The sequence below is a fragment of the Callospermophilus lateralis genome, unplaced genomic scaffold (genome assembly GCF_048772815.1).
Source record: "Callospermophilus lateralis isolate mCalLat2 unplaced genomic scaffold, mCalLat2.hap1 Scaffold_45, whole genome shotgun sequence".
Classification (NCBI taxonomy): domain Eukaryota; kingdom Metazoa; phylum Chordata; class Mammalia; order Rodentia; family Sciuridae; genus Callospermophilus; species Callospermophilus lateralis.
Window position 1 is genome coordinate 9,030,159 of NW_027514398.1, and position 18,687 is coordinate 9,048,845.

General features: G+C 38.7%; 1 pseudogene; it reads left to right on the forward strand.

Annotated features, from left to right (window-relative positions):
- The first annotated feature begins 2,192 nt into the window (after positions 1–2,192).
- On the forward strand, positions 2,193–16,650 carry LOC143388950 (leucine-rich repeat-containing G-protein coupled receptor 4-like; annotated as a pseudogene).
- Positions 16,651–18,687: the final 2,037 nt, after the last annotated feature.

Consider the following 18,687-nt stretch of genomic DNA (forward strand, 5'->3'; position numbering starts at 1 on the left):
TCAAGTTTGGTTTTTTTATGACATCCCATATCTCTTGTATGGATTGCTCTTGATTTCTTAACATCATTTCTGCATTAACTATATTCTTTTTGAGTTGATAAACTTTGTCTTCATTATCTGATGTTCTGACTTCTATTTGATCTAGTCTATTTGTAATATTCTGGTTTGAGTTTTAAATTTGGTATATGGTTTCCTGCATTTCAAGGATTACTATTTGATTTTTTTTATACTCTCTATCTCCTGGTAGAGTTCGTCCTTTGCAATTTGAATTTGCTTATGCAATTCATTTTCAAAGTATTCTTTCATTGTTTCGACTTGCTGTCTAATGACTTCTCTAAGATTCCATTCCATCTGAGTCAGGTATGCCTTGAGTTCTTTCTCTGTCCATTTTTCTGATGCCTCTAGGTTCTCCAGTAAATTTAAGTTGTCCTGCATTGTTTGTAATCCTATTTTCCCTTTTTTTTTTTTTTTTATGGTGTTCACGTTACTTCCCAACTCTGTTTAACTGCTGCATTTCTCTTTTCTCCTATAAATTTGTTTTGGTTTTGTATATCTCTATGGTCTCTCCTTTGTGGTGGGAGACAATGCCTAGAAATGTTGGGCTTTATTGTGCTTTACAGCTGATTCATTCAATTCATAAAAGGCTTACGGATTCTGTATGCATATAGTGATTTGTTGTTTGGTCTTAGGACTTTATGTATATGTTAGGTGCTATGATGGTGTGAAGGTTAGTATATCTTGGCTACTTTGGAATATTGCTCTACTGAAGGGGGATATTAACAGGCGATTGGATCAGGGTGTTTGGTAAAAGCTAGGTATTTAGGAGCCCTATAGACAGCCTTGAAACAATCACCTATTTGCATTTAGACAATTACACATAATTGGGATGAAAGTTGGGGGGAAGGGGAGGGAAGGTGCCCTTAAAAAGAAAGAATGAAAGAGAGATAGATAGAATAGAGGAGAATGGAAAGAACAATAAAACTTGAAAAGGGAAAGAAAGAAGGAAGGAAACTGGGAGGAAAAAAACTAATAAAATAGAAATTTTTAAAAAATGAAGTCTTAGAGATCCGTTGTCTTCTCTTCCAGTAGGTGGAGCTCTGCCCTCTGAGCCGAGCTTCAGCCCTCTGTGCCAGCAGCAATCCCTGTAAGGTGGCTCCTGGGACTCTCTCAATCCTGTTAGTACAGAGCTGTTTCTCTTCACTGGCCCCTCCCCCACTTCCTCCTTCCAGCCAGCCCTGCCCGGCTCACCGGAGGTGCTCTCCAAGGATCTGTTTACACTTGCAGCCCCACTGCGTGCCTTATTTCCTGAATGACGGAGCACTCTCTCTGTCATTCAACCAAGCCCCATTGCTGTGGAGCGGTGATCTGGGAACCGACAGTTTAATTTTTCTGGACCCCTTTGGTGGGCACGCCCCCAGGAACTGGCCGCTAAGACCTTGGGTGTCGCCGCTGGTGATAAGGGGAGTTGGGGATCAAGAATCCCCTCTGCTTCCCTCTATCCCTACAGACACATCCACACCACTGGCGGTAGGGGAGTTGGGGGTCCGGGAGTCTCCTCTGCTTCCCTCCACCCCTACAGTCACGCCCACATCACTGGTGGTAGGAGGAGTTGGGGATCAGGGATCTCCTCTGCTTCCCTGGGCCCCTACAGTAATGCCCACGCCGTTGGCGGTAGTGGGAGTTGGGGGTCAGGAGTCTCCTCTGTTTCCCTAGGCCTCCACAGTCATGCCCACAGAGCTCTGGGTCGAGTTTTTCCGGCTGTGTGTATCTGGCGGGGGTGGGAGACACACACCTGTTAAAGCAGATTCCTGTTGGCCGAAAATTCTGGTGACGTCACCTCTCTGCTATGGCGGGCCCTAGGCTCCTTGCCGGAGTGTCCGAAGGGAGAGGTGGGTCTGGCCTGTCTCTGGTCTGACCCAGTCTCGGTTGGTATCAGTTCGGGTTCGCTATTTCATGAAGGCTTGGTTAGAGACCTCTTCATAGTGTCCCTGCACCGCGCCTGTTGAGCCGCCTGGAGGCTGGTCACTGCATAGCAGCGGCAGGTGGCGGGTCTGAACCTCCGCACCGTGTGGCAGAGATTCACTCATCTGGGGCAAACTGTCATCTCTAATAATCCTACAAAATGACCATCAGGTCTCACTTCAGCGGAATTTTGCTAGAAGTTTCTCAGCAGGTAGAATCTGAACGTATTAATGCGACTCTCTGACCCTGTTATTGAGGAGGTACTGAAAGCGCTGCCTCCCCACCCGCCACCATGTTGGGTTCCCCCAAAATGTGATTATTTCTAAATACCAAGTGCATATTTTTCTCCATCACAATTTTAATGGCTCTATGGAACTCTAACTTCTAGGAGTCTATTTACTTAACAAACAGAATTTGGGATTGTTATTTGTTTATATTTTTAACTTTTTATTACAATTAATGTTTCAAGAAATATCATTTAGAAAAGAAATCATTTTCTACTCAAACACTATGGTATGTGCCTATAATTCCAGCAGCTTGGGAGGCAGAGACAGAAGGATGAAAAGTTCAAAGCAAGCCTCATAAACTTAGCAGGATCCTAAACAATTAGCAATATCCTGTCTCCAAATTTAAAAAAAAAAAATGAAAAAGGCCTTGTGTGGGCTGGGGATGTGGCTCAAGTGGTAGCGCACTCTCCTGGGATGTGTGCAGCCTGGGTTCAATCCTCAGCACCACATACAAACAAAGATGTTGTGTCCACCAAAAACTAAAAAAATAAATATTAAAACTCTCTCTCTCTCTCTCTCTAAAAAAAAAAAGTAAAGAAAAAGGCCTTGTGATGTAGCTAAGTGATATAGCTTCTGTAGGTTCAATATCTGGAAGATCGTGGCCCTATTTTGTTTTATTTTTGAAACTGGATGTGCAAACGGGGTTTTGAACTTTTCTTTTCTCTTGGTTGTGGGTGTCAATATTGTTGTGTTACTGTCTCTATTCCATGTCAGCTCACCTCTGCAAATTTCCATGTGTGTTGTTGTTTTGAGATATTGTCTTGGTTTTGTTTTTCCTGGTCTTCCTGCCAGAAATATCATGTATCTAACAGTGCATCCATGTACCAATTTGTTCTGAATCAATTAGCAGATGGTTCCTGTAGTGCCCAAAGTGAACACTCCCCATTCAGAAGCCATCCATGAGGCACTTCTCCTGGGGTGGTCTCGGTGCTGTGGTTTGTGATGGAGAATGCATTATGTCTGGCATGTGGCATGGGTGCCAGCTGCTAACATGTATTGTCTCTTCATTGTTCTCCCTTTCTATCCACCCACCCAGAAATACAGACAGACTGCCTCATCACTTTACCAAGCACCAGTCTGGTTGGACCCCTATAACCAATCCTTTTGAACACTGGGAGTTTTATACTGTTCCCAAACCTCAAGAATTAGGCCAGGCTGTCTGGTAGAGAAAGATGCAGAAAGCAGGGAGAAGCATCAGGCTTCTTACCTCCTCTGAGCCTCAGTGTTATTACCTGCACAATGGCATGATAATGTCCCCCTGGTACCTGATATTCATGTAGTGAAGCATATTGGTATCTAAAGCACTTAGCACAATGCTTGCTACCTGGAAAACACTTAATAAATGGTTTTTGTTGTTTCCTTGGTCTAGACCTGCTAGGGATGCAGGAAGATTAAATGAGATGTAACCCTGTCTCTAAGAACTCAAGGTCAAATGAAAACCACAATGAACCATCTAGTATATGGGGGGTGGGTACAGAGTGGACACTTATACCTGATGAGGGTATCAGTGGAGTACTCTCTCAGAAGGTAATATTCAAACTAAGTCTAAAAAATGACTGCCTTTTCTACTTAGGCAATCCCACCAAAAGCACATCAGAGCCTTTCTTGACATTATTGATGTTTATGACTCCCATGGTCCCTGAGTTAATCATTCATTCATTCAATAAATCAACTAAGTATCCATAAAAACTTTCTTGTGACATGACACAACTTGAGCATTAAAATGACGCTTGTCAATCTCTTTCTAGTCACTGAGTCCCCACCCTGGTCCCAGCTGGCTACTGGCATGACTGTGACAGTGTCCATGGGAAGCCAGCAGGATGGAAGGGAAGATGATCATGGAGGGTACCTGTCTAGCCTGTGACCTTTGCCAATCTACTTCATGGCTCTGCCCCTCATCCATTCTGTTAACACTGGGAGGTGACCGTTGTTCCCATTGGAAAAGTGAAGAGGCTGAAGCCCAGAGACAGTGTGTATTTCCATGGTGCCTTCCACTTTGTTTGCTGGGAGACCTGGAGGAAGGCAATATCTTGGGGGTAGGATCATCCTGCCCTCTGAAGTCTTTAGCTACTACTGACTTGAAACTCCACCCCCACCAGCATTCCAAGTTCCTGGGAAAATTCCAATGCCTGTGCAAAGATGGCATCATCAAATTTCTAGGATCTTACATTCCTATGACACCTAGGGCTCAATTTGGTCCTGTCTTGGCTGATATCTTGTTGGTCCTCTGAGTCCTATGTCTTTTTATATTAATTCACTGTCACAAGAAATCAGTCCTTTGCTGTAATTTTCAACACACACACACACACACACACACACACACAGAAGACATACAGGCTCAGACAAACATATACACACACAGATACACTCTTATGGATGTACCCAAACACATAAAAATAAAGACACACAAATGCACACACACAGACTTTTACTGCTTCGCAGACACACAGAAACATAGAAATATAGACATACATACTTATAGATTCTTACATACTTAGACATAAACACACACATAAAAATTGATAGATACACAGAGATCCATGGGCACACACACACCAGACTTGTATGTGCAGCAGAATTTACAAGAGTCTGGGGATATGAAAGGAGATTTTAATGCAAACAACTCATACATGAATGTTAGGAATCTTTTTTCAAATCTCCCTGAACATCTGTCCCTTTTCACCTTTTATATTCCCTACCCCTCATCAATATTCTCCTCCATCTTTTTTCTTATCAGAACAATTTATATCTTTTCAACTCCCTAATTTCAAAATCTGCTCTGGACTTCTCTTTGCACTCTCTCTCTTCTGATGATCTAGTTCTGCTGAGAAACACACTCTGATTTGGTCTCCTGCCCTCACATCAGGTTTTGTAAGGGAAAAAGAGCGACAGAGATTTATTTGCCCACTGATGTGAAGTACATCACATGCCCTCACACAAACCTAACCTAAAATGCTGGCGTGGAGCTCACCACTTGGTTATTATCATTATTAATCAAGGGTTTTGTCTTGGTGCTGTTGGAAGTTTCATTCTCCCCTCTACAAATCCACAGAATTTTCCCACAGTCCCTTCACCCAGTTTCCTCTAATATTGACTCTTAAAGAGATTAAATAGGTTGGGCACAATGGTGCATGTCTGTAATCCCAGCAACTCAGGAAGCTGAGGCAGGAGAATTGAAAGCTTGAGGCCAGCCTCAGCAAGCAAGCGAGGCCCTAAGCAACTTAGCAAGACCCTGTCTCAAAATAAAAAAATAAATAACTAAAAAAGGCTTGGGATTTCTCTCAGTGGCCAAGCACCCCTTGTTTCTATCCCCAATACAAATACATAAATAAAGAACTATAGTATAATGATCAAAACAAAGACATCAAACTGGGTACAAAACTATCAACTAACCTATAGACTTTATTTGAATTTCACCAATTTTCCTTTAAGATCCTGTTTCTGTCTGGGATCTTGTGTTGCACTTAGTCATAATGATGCCTTACTCTCTTCAAATTTGTGGCAATGCCTCGGTCTCTCCTAATCTTTTATGACTGTGACCCTTTAGAAAGATGCTGGTCATATGTTTTGTACAAGATCTCTCCTCTTGGGTTTGGTGTTTACTTATGGGTTTCATAGGGAAATGTCACAGAGGTGAAAGGTCCTTATGGAATTATTTGGTGGGAAGGAGAACACATCAGCATGACTGGTTAGGAGAAATATTAATTTCAATTATTTGATTAATGTGATGCTTTTTGGATTTCTTACTATGAACTTACCATTTCTCTCTTTGTCATTAATAAATATATTTTGGGAGATACCTTGAGAATATCTTATTTCTCCCTCAATTTTTACTCACTTAGGGGATGTGGCTCAGTGGTAGGAAACTGGCCTGTCATGGGTGAGGCCCTGGGTTAAATTCCCAGTAGTAGAGGAAAAAAAAAACAACTTTGCTTTTGCTCACTTAAATTTTGGCATCCATTCACAGATCTTTTCCATAACAGTTATTATTATGGTCTCCTAAATGTTATTTTATTTTTATTTCCCTCATCCTTTTTTATTTATGAGCTGTAATTCTCTTTAAGGAAACAACTTGCTCTTTCTCTATTCTTTTATTTCCTTTTTTCTATTCATATAGGATATGGTTATATATTTAATTCTATGATTTATAATCAAATATTATCATTATTTATTTGCTCAAACTCTTCTAACTTGGCTGTTGGGAACTCTTTCAGATTGTTTCCTGTATCCTTTCAATAAGTCCCTATCATATTGACCAAGTTATGCTGCATGCATTACAAATATGTCACAATAAATCCTCCTGATAAATGTAATTGTAATGTACCAATTTAAAAAAAAATCAATCCCCTATTCCTTATTAAGCATGTCTCTATTTCCTGCCACCACAAGGAGTTCCAGGATTATTTTATATTTTCCCTGCTCCAGTTCTGGGATCAACCATTTCTTAAAGAGACCTGGTCTCTATTATTGGAGAATGGTATTTAGAAGCCATATCTGGGTGGAGATCTGTCCTGCTCATTGCTATGGAAAAAAGTTTTAAGTCCTCTTAGTGTTCAGAATTTGGAACTATGTTAAATCTATAAATGCATGCATACACATACATCTCTTTTTCTTTGTTTTCTTTTTCCTTTCTTCAAAAATCTTTAGCTCATATTTTTACTACTAATTTCAATTCATCACCATAGTGTTCATCCTAACACCATATTTTTCTTTTCCTTTTTTTTGCACTGGGGATTGAACTCAGGGGTACTCTACCACTGGGCTACAACCCCAGCCCTTTTTATTTTATTTTGCATCAGGGTCTCAGTAAGTTGCTGAAACTGGCCTCAGACTTTCCATCCTGCTGCCTCAGATTCCTAAGTAGTTGGAATCACAGGTCTGCACTACTGCACCCACCAAATGTCCTCTTTCCTTACTTGTGACTGTGGAATTCATTTTTCCTTTTCTTTTTTTTTTTTAATTAAAAGGCTGTTGCTTACATATTGCTAAATTGTGAAAAATGTTCCTCAATTGTGCCTGACACAAGAACACAAGATAGGTTGCTAGATAATGTTGTAAGAAGCTACATAAAATGGAAGCCAACTGATTTAATGGTCCTTCTTCATGCAAAAAGAACTAATCACACTCTTTATGCTTTATTGGCAGTGGGGTGCAGAAGCATCAGCCCAGGCTGTGGAATGTAAACTTATTGTTCCAGCCAAATGAGACAGATGATATGGAATTGAAAATTTATTTAAGCAGTTATTTGTCAACATTGTTCTGAAAAAAAAGTTATTTCTTGCTCCAGTCCTCTGGGGAAAATTTCCACTCTGAGGTTCTCTCACTTTGGCCACTGGCCTCCCTGGAGGCAACCTGCCTCTTGGGCTACTCTTTATCTCTTCATTGATTTCTGGTCTCTTCTAATTCCAACAATCCCAACAAAGTGCTACTTCCTTTTCTTCCTACAAATGGGGGTCTATTTCCTTTTCCACGGACTCCCTGAGTGTTCATCTCAGTGTGGGGTCTCAGCAAACACCTCTGAATCAACTTGGGTCTCTCAGAATCCTTTTAATCAGAAAAGCCAAATTTACATTTTTATTTATTTTGTGGCTTGAGCTTTGGTTTCCCTCATAGGTTGCCTGTTCTTATGACATTTGTGGTGTGGGAAAATTAACTGTTTTCCCATCCTTCTAAAACAGACCGGACTTGTTCAACAGGGAACCTCAACTGGAATGCCTCACCAAAACCCCAATTTTGCCTACTGTGCTTCAGATATGTGAAAAATGAGGAAGGAAGGGAAACAAGATTAGATCTCTCTGAGGGCCTATGGAGTATTATTATTATTCCCAACTGAAATCCCCATTCTTTGAGTTCCTTCTAGTAAGAAAGAAAATAAGCTTGGTGCAGGTATTATTCCTTTTAGAGTTATCAATTATTCCAGAAGTCCACAGAACTGTTTGACTGCCACCCTGACCCTCTTGCAGGGAGAGGTGGGGGGTCATCTACACAGTGGCCTGGGTTGACCATAAATGAACTGGAAACACCCATAGTGGGGAGAATGTCAGTGAAAGTGGGAGCCTAAGGAGAACGTATGTTTTCTTAGCCATATCCAAAGAGCCTGAATGGAACTGTTTAGTAGCCACAGACTTCCTGAGAATGCACTGGGCAGCTTCCTGGAGGTAACAGGGAGATAATTCATGATTGGGACACTGAACCATCACAAGAATGTGAAGAACTCATTTTGAGGATTCTGAGAATACTATACATTCTAGGAAGGAATGTTTAGCACAGTCACTAAGACTTGGTGGGATGTATGAGTGATAATATTAATGATGATGTCTTTGGGGGAATGCTGAGTAGGGTTAATAGCAGTGGTTTAATAAGAAGATACTCATAACAACCAAGGTGGTTGGGGTTTAGTTCACATCTTCCTTATGAACAGGCAAGACACTTAAGTTTTCATCTTAATAAATTCTCACAACTGTGAGGCAGGTACTCCCATTAGTCCATTTTACATCTGACAACTGAGATTCACAAAGGTGGAGAATTGTACAGTGATCACAAAACTACAAGAAAACAAAGGCCTTTCATAAATATGATACTGTGTGGTCTTGTCGGAAGAATCTGTCTTGTGGGTTGCAGGGATTTGATTTAGCCGAAGTAATAAGCATGCATGGGGCTATGGATGGTGCTTTAGCACAGTGTCCCCAATGCTAGTTACATGACTCAGAGAAAAGAAACTGAGACCCAACTGGAATCTAATGATAGAGGTGCTCAGTGAGCCAGTAAAGGAATGTGCTCATGGGGGCAGTCATAGCACCAGGGATTGGGTCACCCAATCACGTATTCAATGACCTGGCTGGGGTTCAGAAACAAGGTGGTGAGAATTGAAGTAAGGCATGCCAGACAGACACAACAGCAGGAGTCAAAGCACTGTAGTGTGCAGTAAGTAGCATGGTGTGGGCCTGCAGTGGCAGGCAGTTTAATGCAGCCAGAATACATGGTTCAAGATAAAGGGAGAAAAGAGAGAAAACTGAAAGAGAAGCAGGGGCCTTAAATGAATCAGTCAAGGCCTTGGGCCCTAGATAGATAAAAGCCTGGATCTGGAGTCCAATTCAGCCATATACAAACTGTTTTGACCCTGGGCCACATCTTTAAAGGTTTTTTAAGCTTTGTTTTACATAACTGGAAGCATAGTGACAGATAATAGTGTATATGTTAAACTGACAGCTTGGGTACCTGGTCTGGAGTCACAGAGTTGATGAATGGATTTGTCAAGAAGCATTTCTACTTTCTACTACATGTGATGAATGGATTTGTCATGAAACATTTCTACTTTCTACTACATGTGATTAATGGATTTGCCAAGAAGCATTTCTACTTTCTATTACATGGGATGAATGGATTTTCCAAGAAGCATATCTACTTTCTATTACATGTAAAGCTTTATTGTTCATCAATTGCTTATGTATTCTTACTTACTTTTGAATATTTCAGGTCATTTACCCTGTTAGTAGTGTGATTATTCTGGCTCTGGGCTTGTCTTCTCAGTCTAGGTAGCCCTCAAGTGTAGACACCATATTTTAATCTATCATCAAAAGATTTAACCATGCAGGAATCTCAGCCTTACTAGACCATTAGAATCACTTGGGTGTACCAGAAAGCTGCACAGGTCTGTTCCGCATCCCAGATGTATTAAACTAGGACCTTCAGGACTTTGGCTTGAGCTTTCACTCTTGGGCAGAAAAATGGTTGAATCAATGAGTAAACAATCATACTGTATGTACAGTTGTCCCTCAGTATCCTTGAGAGTCTGGTTTCAGAACTTCTCCTGGACTCCCAAATCCATGGATGTTCAACACTTTATACAAAGTGGCATAATATTTGTATAACCTATACTTATTTTTGGTATATTTTGAATTATCTCTAAATTACTTATAAAAATAGTACAATGTAAATTCTATAAAAATACTTGTTATAATGTATTGTTTAGGAAATAATGACAAGAAGAAATGTCTATACATGTTCAGTAAAAATGCAATTTTTAAAATATTTTTAGTTGCATATAGACACAATACCTTTATTTTATTTGTTTGTTTTATCTATTTTTTAAAATGTGAGACTGAGGATCAAACCCAGTGCCTCACATATGCTAGCAAGTGCTCTACCACTGAGCCACACCCTATCCCATAAATGCAGTTTTTTTTTAAAAAAAAATTTTTACTTTTATTTTTGTAGTTGCTGATGAACAGCATGCCTTTATTTTATTTTATTTTTTTTTATTTTTTATGCAGTGTAAGGATCAAACCCTGTGCCTCACACATGCTAGGCAAGCACTCTGCCACTGAGCTATAGCCCCAGCCCTCAAAGAAATTTTTTTAAAGAAAGTTTTTGATCCTCAACTGGTTGAACTATGGATATAGGAGGCTAGCTAAATCAGTCAGGATAGACTACAGCAGGCTATGATAGATATTAACCCCCAAATTCCAATGGCTTAAAATCAAAAAGATCTGTGTTTTGCTCACATTATGCGACCATGTTAGTTTGGTAGAGGGCTCTGCTCAATGGAGAAAACATCTTAACGGGCATTATTGTTTGTCCTATCAGAGAGACATATCTCAGGCTCATCTCTCACTAGCATTAAATGCTCCACCCAGGAATGGCACAAACTCCTTCCATGCACACGCTTTGGTCAGGACTAGTCACGTGACCTGGAAGTGCAATCCTGCAAGTTCCCAGAAGGTGAAGAGCCAGAAGTCATTGGTGAGCAGTGCAAATGACTACCAGACTGTACAAAATTGGCACCATCAACTTTATTTCTCAGCAATACTTACAAGGTGTGTTCAAGGCCAAGAATAAAATATGCAGTGGGATTTCAATTTTTTTTTTTTTTTTTGGTTTGGCTCAGGGCCCTATTTTTTTGTTTGGCTTTTTTTTTTTTTTAGTTTAATGAGGCTAGATGGTATATGGCATTAAACTTGGTGGTTAAAAGCCTGAATGTCCAAACCTTCAGCTCTGCCACTTACCAGATGTGTGAGCTGGACAAGTTAAAGACCATTTATACCCATCAAAGAGATAATCAAAGGATGTGAGAGGCCAATGAAGGAGGTTCTTCCTCAAATTGAGTGCTTAGAACCAGACAGCACTTACCTGAGTAGGACTGATGGGGAGAGGGCTACGTTAGGAGGTTTCACAGGAATTGGGGTGGCTCCAGATGGCAGGGAGGATGCATGTTTATCCCCCATAAATTTCTGCCTCCCTGCTTGACCCAGTGTGAATGTTTGGGCTGAAGAATCAGAGAAGCCAACTGGAGTTGGTTAAACCACATGAATTAGCTAAGGAAAGGGAATGTACAGGCTTCCTACAGATTTTCTCTCTCTCTCTCTCTCTCTCTCTCTCTCTCTATATATATATATATATATATATATATATATATATATATATATATATACTCATATATATAATATATGAGTATGGGGATTGAACAAGGATCTTGCATGTGCAATCTACCACTAAGCTACATCTCCAGCCCTTTTAAAAAGGATTTATATTGAGATATGGTCTCACTAAGTTGTACAGGCTAACTTTAAACTTACCATCTTCCTAGCCTAGCCTTCCAAGTAGCTGGGAATATAGGAATGTGCCACCTCATCTGTCGGGGACAGTTCCTGTGGCCTAGGGCTGTCCCCTGCCCAAGGAAAGATGGGGCTTTCTTTTGGGCCAAATCAGTCGCCTTTGGCATAAACAAGTTTGTGCCTGTACCAGGAAGTTCACCCCATTGGCCGCTAGAAACCACAAGAGCTCGGGCCCAGTAAATGCTTCCTGTCTTTCCTATTATGTGTCCACAAGGTTGAGATGTGACCTCCTCTGTGATTGGCTCCAAAGTCCTATATATACTACACACTTTCTTGGTACCGGGTTCCTCTTGTTGCGCCTTCAATAAAACCTGTCACAGTTCCACCGGGTCCTTGTCGTTCTTTTGTTCGACTCTGCGGGACGGAGTCAACACTCATCTGCCTGGGGCTCTCTCTTAAACCAGATAAATTTCTTGTACCACTGTCTCTAGCATGTTTCCCCAAAATATCCTGGGCTCTAATGGGCTTTGGCTTATGAGAGGCCAGTGTTTGGGGGTAGAAATACTACCTGCTTTAAGTAGAAAGGGTATTTCATGAGAGGATGTCAGGCACCCCATAGAATCATTGTTAGGGCTGGAGAAATCATTGACCAAAAAAACTGTTTTAGATATGACAGTTTGGATTATAGGCCTGTGTCATTGCACCTGGCAACAGTTTTACTTTAAATTGCAGTATTATTATGAAACTTTATATATACTTGATTTGCATCCACCTTTCTTAAGAGACACCTCATTGAAAGGGAGAAAGTTTGTGGTGTATCTTTATGATCATTTTTATGAGCTTTACCAGAGTGTATAACATAGATAAGGTTCCTAGAGGATAAATTGTCAAGACTAAATTATATGATACTTAGACTTTTCTGACGCTTAGGTTGGGGTTTTCAAAGATTAAAATGCTTTTTACAAAAGAAAATTATGTCTATGAAGTTGCTACTCAGGGTGTATTTTACATTTTTCCCCCAGGTCTTTATCAGTACCATATGCTTATCAGTACTGTGCATTTTGGGGCTGTGACTCTTATGCAAATTTAAACATAGAAGATAACAGCCTTCAAGATACCATAGTGTGACAAAGGAGAAAGGCAAGTACATGAACCTTTAGAAACAGAACACTCCCTAAGGCATTAATCAAAATGTATGTGTTGTAATCAGTTTGGGAAGGATCAATATGAGGTCTGTGAGAAAAATGGCCTCTCCTGTGTTACTGGCATATTTAATGTGTTATCAAGCCACATTTGTATACACTGAACTTTAACATCATGCAGGGGAGAGAAAATTGTGGGAACATTTGGTTCTTTTGAACTGCCCACTTTTAATTCAACATACTTTGTTGTATATTCATGTACCACTGATGCAGCAAATGTCACCAGCACTGCTGAAAATGAAGAGCATAGTCAAATAATTATCCATTGTATACCCTCAACAGGTAATGATCAACTCATTTGGCTGTAATATTTTACTTTAAGTAAACATTGGGCAAATATATCTAATCTTCCTGGTGATGGATGTTATTTCTATTTTATAAGAGTGGGGCTAGATGATCCTGTAAGGCCTTCTGATTCATAGTGTGGTCAGTGTACCAGCATCTCTTGCAGAATCTCAGGCTCATACCACTGAATCAGAATCTGCATATTAACAAGCTCTTGCAGGGGAGGGTCATGTACATCAAGTTGGAGAGGGAATTTCTTGATGGTCCTTTAGGTCTAGAACTAGTTCTGAAGTAAGTCACTGGTCCATAATTTTTTTTGTTTTTATATTATTCTTTATTTATTGTTGTGCCAGGGATTGAATCCAGGGCCTCCAAAATACAAAGCTTGTGCTTTATTACTGAGCTTTGTCCCCAGTCGTCGTCTTCTTCTTCTTCTTCTTCTTCTTCTTCTTCTTATTATTATTATTATTATTATTATTATTATTATTATTATTTCATTTTATTTTTGGGTATTGATTGAATCCAAGGTTGCTTAACCACTGAGCCACATCACCAACCTGTCTTACTTTTTCATTTTGAGGCAGGGTCTCATTAAGTTGTTTTTGGGCCTCAGTAAGTTGCTGAAGCTAGTTTTGAACTTGTGATCCTCCTGCCTTAGCATCCTGTGTCACTGGGATTATAAGCATGCACCTATAATATTTTTAAATGCAATCTTGTCTATTATTTCTTATTTAATTCATTGAAGTTGTAGTTTTAGGAAAGTTATTAACTGATGCCAATATTTACTTGATTGTAATGTCATATTCTGCCTTGCCTACCAGAGAACTTGGATTTATACTTTTACCATAAAGGCAAGATTTTAAATATTTTTTGTTAAATCAGGTGCTACCAAATAGATTCCTATTAGTATGATGTCACAGGATGAACTGGTCATTAATTTTGGGGGTAGGGAGGGTGACGGGGTAACAGGGATTCAACTCAGGGGCACTCAGGCACTGAGCCACATCCCCAGCCCTTTTAAATATTTTATTTAGAGACAGGGTCTCACTGAGTTGCTTAGCAACTCAGTGTTGCTGAGGCTGGCTTTGAAATCACAATCCTCTGGTCTCAGCTTCCTGAGCCACTCGGATTGCAGGTGTGTGCCACCATGCCTGGGTTGGCCATTAATTTTATAACTTAGAATCATCAGTGCTGTGAATTCACTAATAACTGATGCTGAATTGTGAGCTTCTGAAGGGTCTATGTATGTATGCTTTGAATATTTAACCCATTTCCTTGTGTGGAGAAGGAGAACAAACTTAATTTTAACAGATGAGTAAGTGCAACTAGCATGAATTATTTATGTAATTTATTTTATTGTGCAGATATTAAATTTTGACAGTTAGGAGTGCAGTTTACTCTTTTGCCCATGAATGATTCAAGTGTTGGAGATTTTACACAGAACTGATGATCAGTGAGAAGGAAACAACATACTTTTTGGAGGGGACAGTGGTACTGGCACTGGGTTCAATCCTCAGCACCACATTAAAAAAAAAGATATTGTGTCCATCTACAACTAAAAAAAAATATTTAAAAAAAGAATAAAGTAAAAGAAAATGTAGAAAATTTCTTGGAAATATCTCTATATGGCCTTACCAAATAATAAAAGAAACTAATCCTGGTTATGTTTTGTTTCAGTACTAGTGATTGAACCCTGGGGAGCTTTACTACTAAGTACCCTCCCTGGAGCCCTTTTTATGTTTTTAGTTTGAGACAGGATCTTGCTTATTTGATGAGGCTGGCCTTGAACTTGCCATCCCCTCCTGCTTAAACCTCTTCAGTCCCTGGGATTATAGGTGTGTGCCAGCTACCCCAAGATATTAAGCTGCTTAATTTTTAAAGTAGCCTATTCTGTGACTGAAATATCTTAAAAGCAATTTTTTTTTCAGTTTGGTTCAATTCAATTAGGTAGCTGATTTATTCTAGATTCAACCATCATTAGTCATTCTATCAAGAATATTAAATAAAATATGGTATTTTCTAAATTGTATTTCATGTTTCTGTTTCTTTTTAATGTTAGGTGCTTTTAAGCCCCGTGAATATTTACTGGGAAGCTGGATGATACGTCCCACCATGTGGTTCATTTTCTTAGTTGCATTGTTTTTCAACCTGCTAGTCATTTTAAAAACCTTCACATCTTGTACATCACTCCCTTCCTCCAAGTTGTTCATAGGCTTGATTTCTGTGTCTAACTTATTCATGGGAATCTATACTGGCATCTTAACTTTTCTTGATGCTGTATCCTGGGGCAGATTTGCTAAATTTGGCATTTGGTGGGAGACTGGCAGTGGCTGCAAAGCATCTGTGTTCCTTACAGTTTTTTCCTCAGAAAGTGCCATATTTTTATTAATGTTAGCAGCTGTTAAAAGAAGGTTATCTGCAAAAAATATCATGAAAAATGGGAAAAGCAATCATCTCAAGCAGTTCCGGATTGCGGCCCTTTTTGCTTTTCTGGGTGCTGAAGTATCAGGCTGTTTCCCCCTTTTCCATAGAGGGGAATATTCTGCATCACCCTTGTGCTTGCCATTTCCCACAGGAGAGACGCCATCATTAGGATTTACTGTAACTTTGGTGCTGTTAAACTCACTAGCATTTTTATTAATGGCCATCATCTACACTAAACTTTAGTGAAACTTGGAAAAAGAAGACCTCTCAGAAAACTCACAATCTAGCATGATTAAGCATGTTGCTTGGCTAATTTTCATCAACTGCATCTTTTTTTGCCCTGTTGCATTTTTCTCATTTGCACCCTTGACCACTGCAATCTCTATCAGTCCTGAAATAATGAAGTCTGTTACTCTGATATTTTTCCCATTGCCTGCTTGCCTAAATCTGGTCCTGTATGTTTTCTTCAATCCAAAATTTAAAGAAGACTGGAAGTTACTGAAGTGACGCGTTACCAAGAAAAGTGGATCAGTTTCAGTTTCCATCAGTAGCCAAGGTGGTTGTGTGGAACAGGATTTCTACTATGACTGTGGCATGTACTCACACTTGCAGGGTAACCTGACTGTATGTGACTGCTGTGAATCTTTTCTTTTGACAAAACCAGTATCATGCAAACACTTAATAAAATCACACAGCTGTCCTGCATTGGCAGTGGCTTCTTGCCAAAGACCAGTGAAATATTGGTCTGATTTTGGCACACAGTCAGCCCACTCTGACTATGCAGATGAAGAAGACTCCTTTATCTCAGACAGTTCTGACCAAGTGCAGGTGTGTGGACAAGCCTGCTTCTATCAGAGTTGAGGATTCCCTTTGGTGTGCTACGCTTACAATCTACCAAGAGGCATAATCCACTTGAATCTAATGTATGAAATATGATATGTCAAGAGCTTTGTAATGTTTTGAACAACCAATAAAAAATAAAAATAAAAATAAAAAAATACCAATGAAAAAGAAAAACTTATTTAAGTGAACTTAATAAAATCTTGGTGAAATGGCAAAAAAAAATTTAAAAAATAAAACAAATAAACAAAAAAAGGCAATCTACCAAGAGGTAAAGACTGAACTACTGTGTTTGTAACTGTTTCCCCCATCAACCAAATTCACAGTGTTTATAGAGTGAACTCTATTCTGTTCTTTCATCTGGGAAGCACTTCTGTAATCACTGCCTGGTGTCACATAGAAGGGAAGGTGGCAGTTTATTTCTCAAATCGGATATTTTTCAAAGAACAGGTGCCTAAATTATTAATTGGTGAAAAATGCAATGTCCAAGGAATGGTGGTCTATTTAAAACAGAACTTGAAAAGGATTTTGGGTGTGGTACAGCAATATAACTTTTAGGTTTTTCAGATCCATAAGGAGCAAATTTAGACCTATTTCTGAATTAAGCACAAGATAAAGGACAGCTGTTAATATTTTTAAAAAAGGTAGTTCAAAATGTGACTTAATATAACTGACAAAAACGTCTTGCTGATTTTACCTAATATTTGATCATTAATCTCAGGACAACTTACTACAGGGCCAAAAAAGGGATTGTCTCCCAAGTAGAACTGTGAGAGTACACATAGGTATCATTGTTTTCTATTTCCACTATTACATGAGAATCACAAATTTTGTTCAATTGCTTTATAAATCTATATAAACCTGAAGATGTTTTAAAAACCATATTAACAGCTGTTAGAATAAAAAAATCAGTACATTTGTTTGGGGTCATTTTACATTGCTTTATTATGCTCACCATGATTTTCAGTGTTTTGCAATTATATTACTAGTACAAAATAAATGGCTAATTGATGTGTTAGTTTAAGTAGTTTTGGCAACACTACTTACTAATGAGATTTTAATAATACCTAAGGGATTTGATGGCTCCATGTAATGTTCCCATTAATGAATGCTTCTTAATATCATTGGTTCTACTGATATTTTCCAGTTTTGTTCTTATGTCATCTATTTACAGTATGGATTATACAGAAAGTAAACTGGGGTCATTTTTTTTAATTGGAGGAAGCTGAAAATAAATATGACACAAAGCACTTAAATTTATTTCTTAGTGAACTGGATTCTCCTAAACTTATGTTATTACTTGGAAGCTTCTATAAAATTTTCCCATACCATGACTTACAAAAAAACCTATTCAATAGTTCATATGCTGAGTTCTTGTTACACTAGACAGACATATCATTAAGTGGGGGGGGGAGGATAAGGTTTAGTCCTATGTCTTTGAAAATTAAAAATTTTACCTGATTCTCATATAGGGTCTTCTGCCATGTTTTTTTGTGGAGTCTTAAAGTTATAATTGCTCAATATGTTTTTTGAACAATGTACTAAATAGCAAACCTACTGCCATATTATTATCCTGGATATACTAAAAAATTAAGCTAGATTACAGTTTAATAATTAAACTGTACATACTGTGCATATAAAGAATTTTTATCTTATGTAAATTATTTTTACAACACAAGTTGGGAAACATGGTTTCTGTTAATTTCATTTAATTAAAGCTACCTCTTATAGTGGCTGCCAGTAGCAGAATGTTAAATTGTGGTTTATATACTTTTTTCATTGTAAATAATCTCGGTTGTACATTGTTAGTGTAAAAACAGAATCTTTGTATATCAAAATCATGTAGTTTGTATAAAATGTGGGAGGGACGTATTTACAGTGTGTTGTAATTTTGTAAGGCCAAATATTTACAAGTTTTAAAATTTTCTATCATGGTTTGTATATTTAAACATCTGATAAATATTAAATCATAACTTGGTAGTAATCTTAATTAAACTTGTTTTCTCAAAATTCAAGTTATTGAAAACTTTTCATTCATTTAAAAAATAGAAAGCAGATATATAAAATCTGTGGTAAACTGTGCTATATATTGTATGAAATACAATACTCTACTCTGTGTTTTGAATTATTAAA